This window comes from Pseudophryne corroboree, chromosome 8 (genome assembly GCF_028390025.1).
Source record: "Pseudophryne corroboree isolate aPseCor3 chromosome 8, aPseCor3.hap2, whole genome shotgun sequence".
In the NCBI taxonomy this organism is placed as follows: Eukaryota; Metazoa; Chordata; class Amphibia; order Anura; family Myobatrachidae; genus Pseudophryne; species Pseudophryne corroboree.
This window is the reverse complement of record NC_086451.1, coordinates 215,775,712-215,793,111: the sequence shown is the minus strand read 5'-3', so window position 1 is coordinate 215,793,111 and position 17,400 is coordinate 215,775,712. Positions and strand designations below refer to the sequence as shown.

The following is a 17,400-nucleotide window of genomic DNA, read 5'->3' as shown; positions in this document are numbered from 1 at the left end:
TGGCAGCAAAAGTGTGCACTGTTAAAATATGTACTCCTGCTATAACTGCTCCCCAGTCTCCCCCACAATTAAGCTGTGTGAGCAGTGAGCACTCAGCACAGTCAGATATACAGTATTACATAGATGATGCAGCACACTGAGGCTGAGCACAGATATGGTATGTGACTGTGTCACACTGTGTATCGTTTTTTTTCAGGCAGAGAACGGATTAATTAAACTGGTGGTCACTGGTCACACTACCAGCAAGTAGTACTCCTAATATGCTCCCCAAAATTAGTAAATCAAGTGTCTCTACTACTCTCTAGTCTACTCTAAACGGAGAGGACGCCAGCCACGTCCTCTCCCTATCAATCTCAATGCACGTGTGAAAATGGCGGCGACGCGCGGCTCCTTATATAGAATCCGAGTCTCGCGATAGAATCCGAGCCTCGCGAGAATCCGACAGCGGGATGATGATGTTCGAGCGCGCTCGGGTTAACCGAGCAAGGCCGGAAGATCCGAGTCTGCCTCGGACCCGTGTAAAAAGGCTGAAGTTCGGGGGGGTTCGGATTCCGAGGAACCGAACCCGCTCATCACTATTTGTGAGGTGAAAGTTAGTAGAGGTAGGGACTCCTCCATGTTACGAAATTTATGGCAAGTTCATGAAATTTATTTTACAAGATTATAATGTATTGTAGAAACTAAAGATTCAGCACCAGTCTATTGTAATATGCTGCCTCTCTTTCATAATCCTATGAGGAGCTAAATTATATAATTGTGTATGACCTTTTACGTTATTTCTTTTGACACTGTAGGCGTCTCTATAAGCTCTTTTGAAGTAAGAGCCATAGGGTATCCTAGAAATAAGGAAACAATCCTATACTTTATTTATAGAAAGATAAAGAATGGAGAATCACATCTTTCGTCCTTGCCATACAATTTGTAATAAGCAAAGAATACGATATACGTATGTGCAAATATATTATTACTTTTTGATATAGGAACAAGAATTACCACAAAGAACTTTTTCAATATTAGTATTCTTACTGTGATTGCCATGACAATAGATTATTGCTTGCACTATTGTGAGAAAGAAGTTGAAGTTTCATTTGACTCTGTTATCAAATCTGTTCCTATTTTCTAAATCATCATCGGACTCTCATCTATGATTCTGGGCTCAAGTTTTTACATGTGAACCCAGTCTAACAGTGACAGCAGATCAGTCTTTACACTTTCTTCTGCATACCCAACACTTATCTCCTATGTGATAATACTATCAAATGTATCCATTTCTTCCACCTCTCAAGGTGCTAGGTGGACTCTCTTTAGTGATCCCTCAGTCAGAATCTTTAGGACTACTACTATCTTACCACACTGTCAACGCCCAATACCGTCCGATCTTGTAAGCTAAGCAGTCTTGGGCTTGGTTAGTACTTGGATGGGAGACCACCTGGGAATACCGAGTGTTGTAGAAATTGGGGTATCATCTGACTCTGCGCCTAACGCTAACAGCAGATCCACCTTCTGAAACTTCCTTCTTGCTCTAACTCCCACATTTTTCAATATAACATACAGAGGTCTAGTAGGAGACACACCCGGTTTGGAGATGTTGTGATAAATCTATCATATTGGTGAAAATGATGTGCACAATATACTTTTTCATGATAGTTTGAAATAATCAAAATCACTCTTTTCTTAGGTGTTATGTAAATACACCTGCATCTTTTATTATTTATATTTGTTCTAGGCTACAACTATTTGCAATATGAAATAAAAGTTTACTTTTAACATGATTCTCATCATATTATCTCTATAAGGGTGCGCCAAAAAAAAAGAGTCTTCTTTTCTTTTATTCAAGATTATAATGTAATTAACACCTTCATCATTAACCTACTCATTACTGATTTGAGGTATTCCTTCCAAAAAATTGTTTTGTGGGGGGCCAAACAAACCAAGCACTTCAGCCACAAAAGTTGCAGTCCCTTATGCTGAAGTGCTTGGTTTGTTAAACTGCGCCTGTCCTTTTTAATATCCAAAATAAGGGTAAGTGGAAAATTCCAAGGACAATTCCATCTTACACCCCTTTTTTTACTGGGACTATTGTGTGGCAATGTTTCATGGGGGTGCTATAAAGTGCAAGGGCTAAATTAAAATCTGTAATCTCTTGCTCTCTCTACTGGTATCTTTACTTCACTGTTCAAGCATGCAGTGTATTTCATGTAAGGCACAGTGTTCCTCTTCTCCAGGGGGTTCACTACAGTGTACTCAGTGCAGTGTACCTTCCCAGGCTAGCGGGGCGGAGCCAGCTTGGCTGGATTCCATTAGGGAAATAATTTCCAATATTTCGACTAAATTATCCCGCAATGAGAAAGAGATGCAATACTTAAGACCATCGATGACTGAGTTTATCAACAGAGACTCAGTACCCGAACCAGCGTCTCAGTCCCCTACCATTTGTCCACAAAAACGTCCTTTGGCCCATATCCTGCAGCCTGACTCTGATGATGAGGTGTCGGACATGGAGGAGGGGGAGGTGGACGCAGAGGTGGGGGAGGCTACTCTGTCACATGGAATAGAGGCTCTTAGAGGCTATCAGAGAGGTTCTGCATATCCCTGATAAGGTAACAGAGGAGACTGAGGAATCTTATTTTAATATAAAAAATAAATGCTCAGTCACTTTTCCTGTGTCAAAGGCACCGAATACCCTGTTTGAAGAACCGTGGGTTAATCCTGATAGGAAATTTCAAATCCCTAAAAGATTGATATTATCTTTTCCCTTTCCTCCTGAGGATAGAAAAAAATGGGAAAATCCACCGATAGTGGATGCATCAGTATTCAATAGGGAGGCCAATCCCAGGATCAGGATCAGCGGGATCCTGGGATTTTGGCCCAAAAATGCCGGGATTTGAATCCCGGGATTAGATTGCGCATGTGCAATTGTGCAGTGAGGGAAGGTGGGTGTAAGTAATAATACTTAGTATTAGGCGGGCGGCAGCCATGGACACGCTGAGCACGGCGGCACTTCAAATGTAGCGCCGGCCGCCAGCCAATCAGAGCTGGCGGACCGGCAGCCAATCAGGGAAGCTGCCGCAGGAGCGGCAGCAAATCAGGAGCGACTGCTGCGGCCGCTTCCCTGATTGGCTGCCGCCGCGTTCAGTGTGTCCATGGCTGCCGCCCACCTAATAGTAAGTAGTATTACTTACACCCACCCTCCCTCCGTGCAGTGCTCTCTAACAGCCTCCCTCCCGCGCCGCTACCTACACTAACCCTTCCGCGCCGCTACTTACACCAACCCTCCCGCGCTGCTACCTATACCAACCCTCCCGCGCCGCTACCTACACCAACCCTCCCGTGCCGTTACCTACACCAACTCTCCCGCGCCGCTACCTACCTACACCAACCCTCCCGCGCCGCTACCTACACCCTCCCTCCAGCGCGCCTCCCTATGGCCTACCTGCTCCCTACACCCTTCTCCACTGCCCTTCACTGATCCCTACTGCAATCCCGGGATCCCGGACGGTTCGGTAAGACCGATTTTGAACCTGAAGTCGTTGAACACTTACGAGTGTTCAAATTCAAGATGGAGTCTCTGAGAGCAGTGATCTCAGGTCTGGAGGAGGGGCAATTCCTAGTGCATCAGATATCAAGGATGCGTACCTTCACATTCCGATCTGGCAGCCTCATCAGGCTTATCTACGGTTTGCACTGCATGACTGCCACTATCAATTCCAGGCCCTGCCATTTGGTCTCTCCACGGCATTGAGAGTGTTTACCAAGTTGATGGCAGTGATGTTTCTACTCCGCAAACAGGGAGTGACTATAATTCCATACCTGGACGATTTTCCGATAAAGGCACCGTCCAGGGAGCGGTTGTTGGACAGCATTAGCTTATCAACCAGACTACTCCTGGATCACAGGTGGTTTATGAATTTACCAAAATCTCACCTGGAACCGACACTGAGGCTTTCCTTCCTGGGTATGATACTGGACACGGAATCTCAGAGAGTGTTCCTTCCCTTGGAGAAGGCTATGGAAATCCAGTCGATGGTTCAGGCTATCCTGAAGCCAGCCCGGATCTTGGTGCATCTGTGCACTCATCTTCTGGGGAAAATGGAGGCCTCTTACAAGGCACTTCAGTATGGAAGGTTTCATGCAAGGCCCTTCCCGCTGGATCTGTTGAACAAATGGTCTGGATCGCATCGTGACATGCACCAGGGAATCTCCCATCTGTGGTGGTTACAGACTTCTCACCTCATCGAGGGTCGGAGGTTCGGGATTCAGAATTGGATTCTACTAACCACAGACGCAAGAGGTTGGGAAGCAGTACCTAAGGGGGTGCAGTTTCAAGGAAGATGGTCAAGTCAGGAAGTCGTCCTTCTAATAAACATCTTGGAACTCAGGGCAATCTACAACACCTTTCTGCAGGCTCATCTCTACTTTGGAATCCGGCCATTCAAGACCAGTCGGACAATGTAACAGGGGTAACATACATAAACCGACAGGGCGGAATGAAAAGCGGAGCAGCAATGTCAGAGGTGTCAAGAATTCTCCTCTGGGTGGAAAAACACGCCGTGGCGTTGTCGACGGTTTTCATTCCAGGAGTAGAAAACTGGGAAGCAGACTTCCTCAGCAGACACAACCTGCACCCGGGGGAAATGGAGCCTTCACCCCAGTGGCGTAACTAGAAATTTTTCTCCCCCAAGCCAAAAAATTCTTCGGCCGCCCCCCCCCCCCCCCCCCCATAATTGGCACTATTAAAGGGATAAATGTGCGCGTGCCTAAGGTGCGCGCGCCGCAAAATAGGGTGTGTGGCTTCATTGGGATGGGCGTGGCTTCACATAAAGGGGCGTGGCATTGCAGGAAAAGACTACGTTATACCCCAGTTTTCCAACCTGCACGCCCAGACGTTAGCCACCACGGGAAAGAAAAATAATCCTGATTCATGCCCCTTACATTATTTGTAATTTTTCCTCCTTATAGTAATGCCCAGTATACATTATGCCACATACTGCAATGGCCCTTAGACATTATGCCACACACAATAATGCACATGACACAATATGCACACACCATAATGCCCCCGACACGTTATGCCACACACCGTAATGCCCCCGACACATTATGACAGGAATCGCAATGCCCGTTATACATTATGCTACACACTGCAATGCCCCTGATACATTATACCACATACCACAATGCCCGTGATATAGTATACAACACACCGTAATGCCCCCGACACATTATGACAGGAATCGCAATGCCCGTTATACATTATGCTACACACTGCAATGCCCCTGATACATTATACCACATACCACAATGCCCGTGATATAGTATACAACACACCGCAATGCCTGACACATACCGCAATGCCCGTTATACCCTATGCCACACACCGCAATGCCCGTTATACATTATGCCACACTGCAATGACCCTGAGACATCACATACCACAATGCCCGTGATATAGTATGCCACACACCGTAATGCCTGTGACACATTATGACACACACCGCAATGTCCGTGATACATTATGCCACACACCGTAATGCCCATTACACATTAAGTCCTACAGTAAGGCTTCTAATTACTTTTAAATTACCTGCTCGTTGCCAGGGGTTTCATGCACTGGGTGTCATGCTCGTTGCCAGGGGTTTCATGCACTGGGTGTCATGCTCGTTGCCAGGGGTTTCATGCATTGGGTGTCATGCTCGTTGCCAGGGGTTTCATGCTCTTGGTTCCATGCACGGTGCCAGGGGTTTTCATGCTCAGGGTGTCATGCTCGTTGCCAGGGGTATCATGCACTGGGTGTCATGCTCGTTGCTAGGGGGCAGTGCTTGTTGCTAGGGCTGTGCTCCCAGTGCCACATATGTCCCCAGTGCCAGATATTACCCCACGGTGCCAGGTACTCACATGACCCGTGCACAATATATCCCCCCCTATGTGCCAGGTACACATATACCCCCCCCAGTGCCACATATGCCCCCAGTGCCACATATGCCCCCTCAGTGCCACATATGCCCCCAGTGCCAGATATTCCCCCCCAGTGCCAGATATTCCCCCCCCAGTGCCAGATATTCCCCCCCCAGTGCCAGATATGCTCCCAGTGCCAGATATTCCCCCAGTGCCAGATATCCCCCCTCCCCCTCAGTGCCAGATATGCTCCCAGTGCCAGATTCCCCCCCCCCCCCGGTGCCAGATATTCCCCCCCCCCCCAGTGCCAGATATGCTCCCAGTGCCAGATTCCCCCCCAGTGCCAGATATTCCCCCCCCCAGTGCCAGATATTCCCCCCCAGTGCCAGATATGCTCCCAGTGCCGAATTCCCTTCCCCCCCCCCCGTGCTACATATGCCCTCCCCCCCCCCCGTGCCACATATGTCCCCAGTGCCAGATATTACCCCACGGTGCCAGGTACTCACATGACCCGTGCACAATATAGCCCCCCCCCCCTATGTGCCAGGTACACATATACCCCCCCAGTGCCACATATGCCCCCTCAGTGCCACATATGTCCCCAGTGCCAGATATTTTCCCCCCCAGTGCCAGATATTCCCCCCCCAGTGCCAGATATGCTCCCAGTGCCAGATTCCCCCCCCCAGTGCCAGATATCCCCCCCCCCAGTGCCAGATATGCTCCCAGTGCCAGATCCCCCCCCCCCAGTGCCCGATATGCTCCCAGTGCCAAATTCCCTTCCCCCTCCCCCACCCCCGTGCCACATATGCCCCCAGTGCCATATAATAATGCCCCCTCCGCCGCCGCCGCTCCCCCGCTGGTTTGTGTTGGAGAGACACGGAGGGCACAGCGCGCGCCTCTCCTGTGTCCCTCCTGCATCATCTCCGGCGGCCGCGGGTCTAATAAACGAAGTGCCGGTTTGTGAGCCAATCAGAGCTCACGAACGGCACTTCGTTTATTAGACCCGCTGCCGCCGGAGATGATGCAGGAGGGACACAGGAGAGGCGCGCGCTGTGCCCTCCGTGTCCCTCCAACACAGCAGGGAGGGTTAGCAGGAGCAGATTGACATGCGGACGCTCGTCCGCATATCAATCTGCGCTAAATCAGTGGCGCCCCCGCAGCCCCTCGCCCCGAAGCCACCGCGAGGGCTGCGGGGGCAGTAGTTACGCCACTGCTTCACCCGGAAATGTTCAGGTACTTGACACGTTGGTGGGGATATCCACAAATCGACATGATGGCCTCTCGTCTCAAAAAGAAGCTCAAGCGGTATTGTTCCAGGTCGAGAGACCCACAGGCAGTGGCGGTAGACGCTCTGACGACTCCATGGGTCTACCAGATGTACGTGTTTCCTCCACTTCCTCTGATCCCAAGAATTCTAAAAGGAATAAGAAGGGAAAAGGTTCAAGCAATTCTCTTTGCTACGGACTGGCCAAGAAGGGCCTGGTACGCAGACCTTCTGGAGATGCTCCTTGAAGATCCATGGCTTCTACCTCTTCGCGAGGATCTTCTGCAACAGGGCCCGTTCGTCTATCCAGACTTACCTCGGCTATGTTTAATGGCATGGAGGTTGAATGGCTGATTCTAGCCAGGAGAGGGATTTCTGACAAAGTCATTCCGACTATGATCGAAGCCAGGAGATGTCTAAACATTACCACCGTATATGTATGTAAGAAGTATATCTCTTGGTGTGAGAGCAGACAATATTCCACGGTGGAATGTCATTTGGGATGTCTCCTGCTTTTTCTGCAGTTGGGAGTGGATGTGGGCCTATGCCTAGGTTCACTTGAAGTCCAGATTTCGGCGTTGTCTATTTTATTTCAGAAACAACTGGCTTCTCTCCCTGAGGTCCAGACGCTCTTGATAGGTGTTCTATACATCTAGCCTCCCTTTGTGCCTTCCACGGCACCTTGGGATCTCAATTTGTGCTGCACTTCCTCCAATCGGGCTGGTTTGAACCGTTACAGGAGGTTGACATAAAGTATCTTACGTGGAAAACCGTCACACTATTGGCCTTGGCCTCAGCAAGACGTGTGTTGGAACTAGGGGCGTTGTCTCACAAGAGTCCCTATTTAATTTTCCATGAGGACAGAGCTGAACGGAGTACTCGTCAACAATTTTTTCCTTTGGTCATGTCCGCTTTTCACATCAACCAACCTATTGTGGTTCCGGCTATGATGGACACCTCTGCTACTTCAAAGACTTTGGATGTTGTGAGCGCTTTGAAGGTGTATGTAAAGAGAACAGCTCGTCACAGAAAACCCGATCCGCTGTTCGTTCTCTATGATCCCAATAAAATTGTGTGTCCTGCTTCAAAGCAGTCTATTGCATGCTGGATCAGGCTCACTATCCAGCATGCTTATTCCACGGCAGGATTGCCGGCAGGGGCGGATGAAGCTGCAGCTCCAGGCCTCCCATTGAAAATAGGCCCAAGGAGACTGACAGTGGTGACAGGAAAAAACTTTTTCCTGTCACACAATGACAGCGGAAGCGGCTGCCTTCTCTCCCCTACCACCTCACCTCCTCCAGCTCCGGCACTCTGAGTTCAGACTTCAGAGAACCTTGCAGGCAGTGTGGTGGCCACCCCTCCCCGCCAGTGTCTCCTTCTCTGGGGTCCTGAGCATACTTACCTACTTTGCTGCCCCCTCCTCCAGGAGGAGTCAGCGTTGTAGGTGCATGGGGGCGTGGCCGGCAGCTGGATGGGCGGTCCAGGGGTGTGGCCGACAGGGAAGTGGACAGTCCGGGGGCGTGGCATCAGAGTCGCGTCATCGTGGCTCCCCCCCCCCCCCCCCCGCTGTGCAGTGCCGAGAAAAGAGGCATTGTATAGCGGGGGCGGAGCTACGATGACACGATTCAGCGTGAATCGCATCATCGGACCCCCTCGGACCGCCCACTTGTTCTCTGCTGCGGGTGGCCGAGGAGGGTCGTGGAGGGGCTGTAGGGAAAGCGGGAGGCTTGCCCACCTTTCCGGGGGGCCGGGAGGGCCACCCGATTTTCGTGTGTGTGTGTATATGCAGCAGTGGTGGGTGTGTTGGTGTACTGTGTGTGTATATGCAGCAGTGGCTTGTGTGTTGGTGTACTGTGTGTATATGCAGCAGTGGTGTGTGTGTTGGTGTACTGTGTGTATATGCAGCAGTGGTGTGTGTGTATATATGGTGCTGTGTGTACTGTATGTGTATATTTAGCAGCTGCTTTGAGCTCACAATCTACTGGTGTATATGGGATGGCAATGAGCGCTGATGCGCGCTCCTGCATCATTGCCAGCGAGGTTGGCAATCGTGTGTTTTGCACACAATATTTTTTGCCCACCTACCTCCTTGTTCATCCATCATCGCTCAGTGTGTATGGCGCCGAGCGATGATGGATGAACTATCCTGCACTCTGGCCCCGCCCCACTTCCTCCCCACTCCCTCCCCAAGCCCCAACTCACGGAGCAGCAGCAGCCGGCGGACCCGCCCTGCTCCCTCCCTGCTCTCTCCACAAGCGACTTCACAGAGCAGCAGCAGAGGAGATCACATCACATGCAGCAGCGGCAGTCAATACAGTGAGTCCACTGCCACCAATGTTCATTATGACTGTCCCCCAGTTAATACATACATTGCTTGCAGATGCCAGCAATGTATATATTACTGGCACCACTGGCCGCCAATGATTATATATGCCAGTAATATACAGTATACATTGCTGGCAGATGCCAGCAATGTATATATTACTGGCACCACCACTGCCCACCAATGTATATATATAATATATACATAATATATACATTACAGGCAGCAGTCCCCATTTTTACACATTACAGTCCGCCTTTTTACACATTACGCCAGCAGAGTCCCCCTTTTTAAACATTATGGCAGAACAGATGGAGCCACGCTAATTGTGGCTCCATCTGTGCCTGGGCAAGCCCGCCCGGGCGCCCCTATTGCCCAGGGCATCACCTTCTGGGGCATGCATGCGCTCGTGACGGAGACACGCCCCATTCACTAGAATGGGAGAGCGTCTCCGTCCACGCGTCCATGACGGAGCCGCGCCCCATCCACTAGAATGGGAGAGCGTCTCTGTGCACTCCCGACGGGGCTAGGTGGACGAATCGCCTAGTCACACCGGGAGTGCATGTATGCGATGGAGTTGCCTCAGATGAGCGCGACTTCATCTGTAGTCCCCCCTTTTTACACATTATGGGCGGGAATCAATTCTTTTCACCCCTTTCCGCACCTGTTCTGTTTCTGCCCTCAGGGACGTAGTATCATTATTTCAGCTCGCTACCACCGGAGTAGCGAGGCACCCAAGCCTTTACACAGCTAAACCTGATTACTATGGGCGCAATACGTGCGATAACGGAGATCATTTTAGAAAGGAAATTGGGCATGATATATCATTTGAATCCCACCCTATGGCAGCAGATTCGTAAAATGGCCCATGCTTCCACCCTTGGAATTCAAACCCAACTCATTATGTAAATAGCCTTTCTAATGAAAGATTTTCAGCAAATTCTTTTGCCTCCTGAAAATCTCTTGCTCTTTGGGAAAATAGCTCAGTGTGTATGCACTATTAGGCAAGTATGATCTAACCATGTATCTATAGTACAAGACAAGCATTTTGGAAAGATATATTTTATGTTAAATATAAAGTGATCTTAAGGAATTGTTTATGTTAAACAAACTTTGTAAAATATCTAAAAAAAAAAAAAATATATATATATATATATATATATATATATATATATAATGTAAAATGTATAAAAAAGCCAGACATAACTATAAAGTTGAAAAATCGCTGTTTAAATTTAATGGTCTGCTCATAAAACACCACTAATATAAAGGGCCTGATTCATGTCTGTAAGTAAAGCAAAGAAGCAAACAACTGGGCCAAACCATGTTGCACTGCATGGTTTGTTCCAGACACAAAGTTACTTGCTTTTTCTGCTGTAAATGCTGATTTACTTACAGGAATAAAAGCAATACCTTAATACACTCAATACACTTAAATTCGAGCCACTGCGGCCGCTGTATGTAATCCTTAACCTACGTACTTTTTACACAGTTAGCGTACAAAGGCCCGTACCGTGGCCCTCATTCCGAGTTGATCGCTCGGTAATTTTCTTCGCATCGCAGTGAAATTCCGCTTAGTACGCATGCGCAATATTCGCACTGCGACTGCGCCAAGTAATTTTACAATGAAGATAGTATTTTTACTCACGGCTTTTTCTTCGCTCTGGCGAACGTAGTGTGATTGACAGGAAATGGGTGTTACTGGGCGGAAACACAGCGTTTTCGGGGCGTGTGGATAAAAACGCTACCGTTTCCGGAAAAAACGCAGGAGTGGCCGGAGAAACGGGGGAGTGTCTGGGCGAACACTGGGTGTGTTTATGACGTCAAACCAGGAACGACAAGCACTGAACTGAACGCAGATGCCGAGTAAGTCTGAAGCTACTCTGAAACTGCTAAGTAGTATGTAATCGCAATATTGCGAATACATCGGTCGCAATTTTAAGAAGCTAAGATACACTCCCAGTAGGCGTAGGCTTAGCGTGAGCAACTCTGCTAAATTCGCCTTGCGAGCGATCAACTCGGAATGAGGGCCCGTGTACGCACTTTGCGTACACATGCCGCGATGGATGTACAAAGTACACGCAGTGCATACACGCACACACCGACACACTGAGAGCACTAGGCAGCTACACGTGTGTCTGAAATACACTTTATACCTTAGCAGGAAGGAGACACGACACCATTTGTATTTAAAATGTTGGGATCCGACCCACCAACATATAATTGCTGAAAGGGGGTTACAATATATATACAATCACAATAACAGAAAAGAGGCTACAATACAATGGTACATACGTTTGGTTTCGCCAGCGACACACGGTCCGGTGCTCAGATCAATCAAGCAAGATGACCTTCAGAGAGAGATTACTGGCTGGCTAGGCAGCTTGGCTTTTTATACAGTTGGTCAAAACACAATACAATAGACACTTTATGCTGTTCTTCCATTGGTTCGGGGGTGGGACATATCCTGTGCACCGGGGATCATTGGTCAGCTCAAGCGGTGGGCGATGGCTAAGTCTTGAGATGTGATTTCTGTTGTTTGCATCCAAGTTCCCACCCCATGACCAGTTAAACCCATCACATTAATCATACATAAATATGGTATTATTAATAACTTATTGTTGCAATATGTGACAATATTCTTATACCCACCAGATTACTGCTTATGTGACCCTGAACAATATGATCCCACACATGATATGATTATCCATCATTTCCATCCTCAAGATATACATATATCCATATATATATATATATATATATATATATAAATATATATACACACACACACACATATATATATATATATATATATATATATACCATGTATATTCCTGCACTCACATCAGTACTATAAACAACAGTAGGGTGCTCCCTAGTGGAAATCTCCCCAAACCGGGTGGATCCACAATATTTAACCCAAAGTCCAACAATATGGAGGTGCACTCATCAGGTTCAAACAGTCAACGGTTCTGGTTTATTCATAACAGCTTTATTGCAGTGTATATTCGGCTCAATTAGTCGACGTTTCGATCCTAATTCGTGGATCTTTCTCAAGACAAGCTTCGATTTTTATACAGTTTTTGAAAGCATCATACATTGATTACTACAAAAGACAAAAGACAATAGATAGAGTAATTCTCTTAAAGGAACAAACACAAAACATATATATATATATATATAGACTGCCACACTCCACCAGTATTTGATTATAAGGGTCTCTCAGACACCCATCGTGATTCGAATGTAATCTCGCACCTATGTCTATATTGGCCAAACGTGCTCACCAGTCCCACGTCCAGAAAAATAAAACACCAATGTGAACTAGGACATTTCTCTTATACGTATAATGGCTGTGGTAACAGAACAACATCCACTTACTCAGGGAATCAATGTCTCTTGTTCAGACAATGAACGTGCTGTATGGATGGGTCAGACTTAGTACTAACAGGTTTCTGTGGGAGTAAATAGATATTTACATATAGACATGCATACATATATGGATGCATATGTGCACTCACATATATACACAACAGCATGTGTATGGTCACTTATTCAATAAACTTCAATAAATCCCCTCGTTCCAGTACCACCAGTGTGACAACTTAAATTGCAATACTTACTGGTGTGCTTACTTAGCCACACAACCTCCGAGCAACTCTGACAACATAGGAGATCACTGTAAGGATAGTTTACATAGTTCATCCTCCAATAATCAAAATAATATAGATCTACCAACTGCTCATGCTGATGTAATAACGGTACTCACCCACTCTACAGGAGATGCTGACACCTTCTACAGCCACAACTGTAACTAGCAAACTGACAGGACTTTTATACCCCTTACCCCGGAAGTGCAGGGACGGCCTCAAATGCGTCCCCCTCCTCGATTTTCTTACCTATATACTTTCACCCCCTACATGCTTATTGCCGTGTGGATAGATAAACTAATAGGTTAGCAGTCAGGGCCATCCGCGTCGCTGAGTTCGGCTCAGTGTGAAAATTACTTTTACAGCGCCGCTGGTGGAACGCATATGCGTTCCACAGCTCGATTTCCGGAAATGCCTAGTTCATGCAAATAACTCTTAACGGTGGCCGCAATGGGCCAAGCTGAAAACTCGTTTTCCTTCTACAGGCTCTATAAACATGAGGCTTATGTTACCCAGGGGACGTATAAGCTAATTCATTCTTCTGGCTCACCTTGTTGAGCTCAATGATGGGAGGACAATTCAGTGTCCATGGAGCATCTAATAGAAGGATTTCTTTAACACTTCTTATTGACTATGTACACTCTAATCTTGCACACTCATGCAATATTGGGGTTGGGGCAAGTATGTTTACAAATATCAGTCTACTGGTCAGTCTTGTCACAATCTTGACTGTAATTCTCATATTTGGTGACTTACCCCTGCTTTCTGTCCTGGATCCTGTGTCTTTTCACTCACGGAGTTAAACAGCTTGTCAGCACTGAGTTTCCTGAGTTCTCTGCCTGAGAGGTAATCAGCTCCACCTGTGGTGATCTCCTGTGTGAGGCTGAATTCAGTAATCTAAAAGCAAGCATCCTGTGTTTTGCAGAAGTCCAGGCTTCAGTGTTCTCTTGGCCTGCTAGGCCTCATTCTACATCACAGCCTTGGCTAGAGTAGTCACATGACAGTGACATCACCTAATCCTGCCCACCAATCATCAAGGACCAGGAAGTATAAATCAGGAGGCTGAGTTGGAATCTGGGCCAGTTCCTCATGTCACATACAGCCTTGTGAGAGTCTTTATGCTGAGCTCCCTTAAGGTAACCATTGTACCTAAGTTCCTGTGGAAACTCTGTTCCCTTGTTCCTGTATGGTTACTTGTGTGTTGCCATTTGATTTCACCATTTCCCTGAGTCTCAATGTAAAGGCACAGCTGCAATGTTTCGTCTTAAAGGCACAGTACTGAATTCCATGTTCTCCACTGAAAACCACAGCTGTCGTGTTTCAGTTTTACTACTGTTGTAGTTGGGATCTCCAGAGCTCAGTACTTCCGTGCTTCCAACACCTCCGTGCCTCCGTGCTTCCAGCACCTCCGTGACTCAGCATCTCCGTGCCTCAGCACCTCAGTACCTCCGTGCCTCAGGACCTCCGTGCCTCCGTGCCTCAGTACCTCCGTGCTTCCAGCACCTCCGTGCCTCCGTGCTTCCAGCACCTCCGTGACTCAGCATCTCCGTGCCTCAGCACCTCCGTGCCTCAGTACCTCCGTGCTTCCAGCACCTCCGTGCCTCCGTGCTTCCAGCATCTCCGTGACTCAGCATCTCCGTGCCTCAGCACCTCCGTGCCTCAGCACCTCCGTGCCTCCGTGCCTCAGCACCTCCGTGCCTCAGTACCTCCGTGCTTCCAGCACCTCCGTGCCTCCGTGCCTCAGCACCCCAGTGTCTCTACGCACTCCAGTGTCTCTACGCACCCCAGTGTCTTCACGCACCTCAGTGCCTCTACGCACCTCAGTGCCTCTACGCACCTCAGTGCCTCTACGCACCTCAGTGCCTCTACGCACCTCAGTGCCTCTACGTACCTCAGTGTCTCCAAGTACCTCAGTGTCTCCAAGTACCTCAGTGTCTCCAAGTACCTCAGTGTCTCTACGCACCTCAGTGCCTCTACGCACCTCAGTGCCTCTACGCACCTCAGTGCCTCTACGCACCTCAGTGTCTCCAAGTACCTCAGTGTCTCCAAGTACCTCAGTGTCTCCAAGCACCTCAGTGTCTCCAAGCACCTCAGTGTCTCCAAGCACCTCAGTGTCTCCAAGCACCTCAGTGTCCCCAAGCACCCCGTGCCCTTTAGCACAGTTGTACCTGTTATTCTTCACTGATTCATCAGCGCCTTTCCAGTTCTGTCTTTCAGGAGACCTTCAGCGCCCACACGTGCTTCCTGTCTGCCGACCTCATCCTGCATGAGGAGAACCTGGATTCGGCCATCTCTGCCGCGGTTCCTCTTCCCAGTCACCGGAAGAGACCCCGAGTCCACAACACTTCCAAAACCAGGTCAGTGGTGGTATTCGTGTAGTCCTCCAGTCGCCCGCGCAGACTTCGCTAGCACCGGGTTCACAAAAACCTTAGTCATGACAGTAGGAACTGGCCCCATGGACCCGGCCGAAAGTGTTTGTCTGACGCAGGACCTCCTAAGCAATATTGCAGGACGCTTGGAAGGTCTGGAGTCGACTCAGCATCAATTGGCACAGTGTCTGCAGCGGAATTCTTTCTCCAGAGATTCTCTGACCTTCTGCTCTAAGACTCCTGACCAACTGCAGATATTCTACCAGATGTTATTACAGTTACAAGAACTTTTGCCTAGTATTCTCTCTGTAATGCCTGATCTCCTCAGGAATACTACCAACGTTGTTGATCCTGTTTTGTCCCAACCAGTTAATAGAGTCTCTTCCTCTGTGCAAGGAAAAGTTGTTCATCAGAGCTATCCACGGCCCAAGCTCTCTGAAGCTGAACGTCAGCGGCGTAGGGAGCTACACCTCTGTCTTTACTGTGGAAATTCCGGTCATTTTGTTAAAGACTGCATTCTTCGCAAGCCAGGGAATGGTGACAAATCGCAGTATCACAGTGCTCATGTCTACAAGTCATCCACAGTAGCCGATCCTGCTACTGCTGACGGGGGTATCAAGATGGCTACTCGGAAAGAGACTCAAATTTATGACTGGGGTCCGGTGATTAAAAGACCTTATCCCAAGTTGGGTGTCCAGAGAAGAATATTCAAGCCATTTAGAGTCACAGAGGAGTCAGAGTGTCCAGCCCCAGGGGGGGCGTCCGTGTCTTCAGCCCCAGGAGGGGCGTCTTCAGAGTGTCCAGCCCCAGGAGGGGCGTCTTCAGAGTGTCCAGCCCCAGGAGGGGCGTCTTCAGAGTGTCCAGCCCCAGGAGGGGCATCTTCAGAGTGTCCAGCCCCAGGAGGGGCGTCTTCAGAGTGTCCAGCCCCAGGAGGGGCGTCTTCAGAGTGTCCAGCCCCAGGAGGGGCGTCTTCAGAGTGTCCAGCCCCAGGAGGGGCGTCTTCAGAGTGTCCAGCCCCAGGAGGGGCGTCTTCAGAGTGTCCAGCCCCAGGAGGGGCGTCTTCAGAGTGTCTAGCCCCAGGAGGGGCGTCTTCAGAGTGTCTAGCCCCAGGAGGGGCGTCTTCAGAGTGTCTAGCCCCAGGAGGGGCGTCTTCAAAGTGTCCAGCCCCAGGAGGGGCGTCTTCAAAGTGTCTAGCCCCAGGAGGGGCGTCTTCAGAGTGTCCAGCCCCAGGGGGGGCGTCCGTGTCTTCAGCCCCAGGGGGGGCGTCTTCAGAGTGTCCAGCCCCAAGAAGGGGTTCTTCAGAGTGTCCAGCCCCAAGAAGGGGTTCTTCAGAGCGTCCAGCCCCAGTGAGGGGTTCAGAGCGTCCAGCCCCAGTGAGGGGTTCAGAGCGTCCAGCCCCAGTGAGGGGTTCAGAGTGTCCAGCCCCAGGAGGGGGTTCTTCAGAGGGCACAGCCCCAGGAGGGGGTTCTTCAGAGGGTCCAGCCCCAGGAGGGGGTTCCGAGGGTACAGCCCCAGGAAGGGGATCCGAGGGTCTACAGAGTGCTGCCCAGCCAGAGGGTCTACAGAGTGCTGCCCAGCCAGAGGGTCTACAGAGTGCTGCCCAGCCAGAGAGCCTTCAGAGCGCTGCCCAGCCAGAGAGCCTTCAGAGCGCTGCCCAGCCAGAGAGCCTTCAGAGCGCTGCCCAGCCAGAGAGCCTTCAGAGCGCTGCCCAGCCAGAGAGCCTTCAGAGCGCTGCCCAGCCAGAGAGCCTTCAGAGCGCAGCCCAGCCCCGTGAAGTGGGGGCTCTTGCCTCAGCCCAGCCCCGTGAAGTGGGGGCTCTTGCCTCAGCCCAGCCCCGTGAAGTGGGGGCTCTTGCCTCAGCCCAGCCCCGTGAAGTGGGGGCTCTTGCCTCAGCCCAGC

The 17,400-nt window shown here is 49.5% G+C and overlaps 1 protein-coding gene and 1 pseudogene across 1 annotated transcript in view; one reads left to right on the top strand and one right to left on the bottom strand.

Annotated features, from left to right (window-relative positions):
- Positions 1 to 17,400, bottom strand: part of STARD8 (StAR related lipid transfer domain containing 8) — a 443,153-nt gene that overhangs the window by 389,811 nt on the left and 35,942 nt on the right. The window lies entirely within an intron of this gene.
- On the top strand, positions 1,336 to 1,454 carry LOC134950450 (5S ribosomal RNA; annotated as a pseudogene).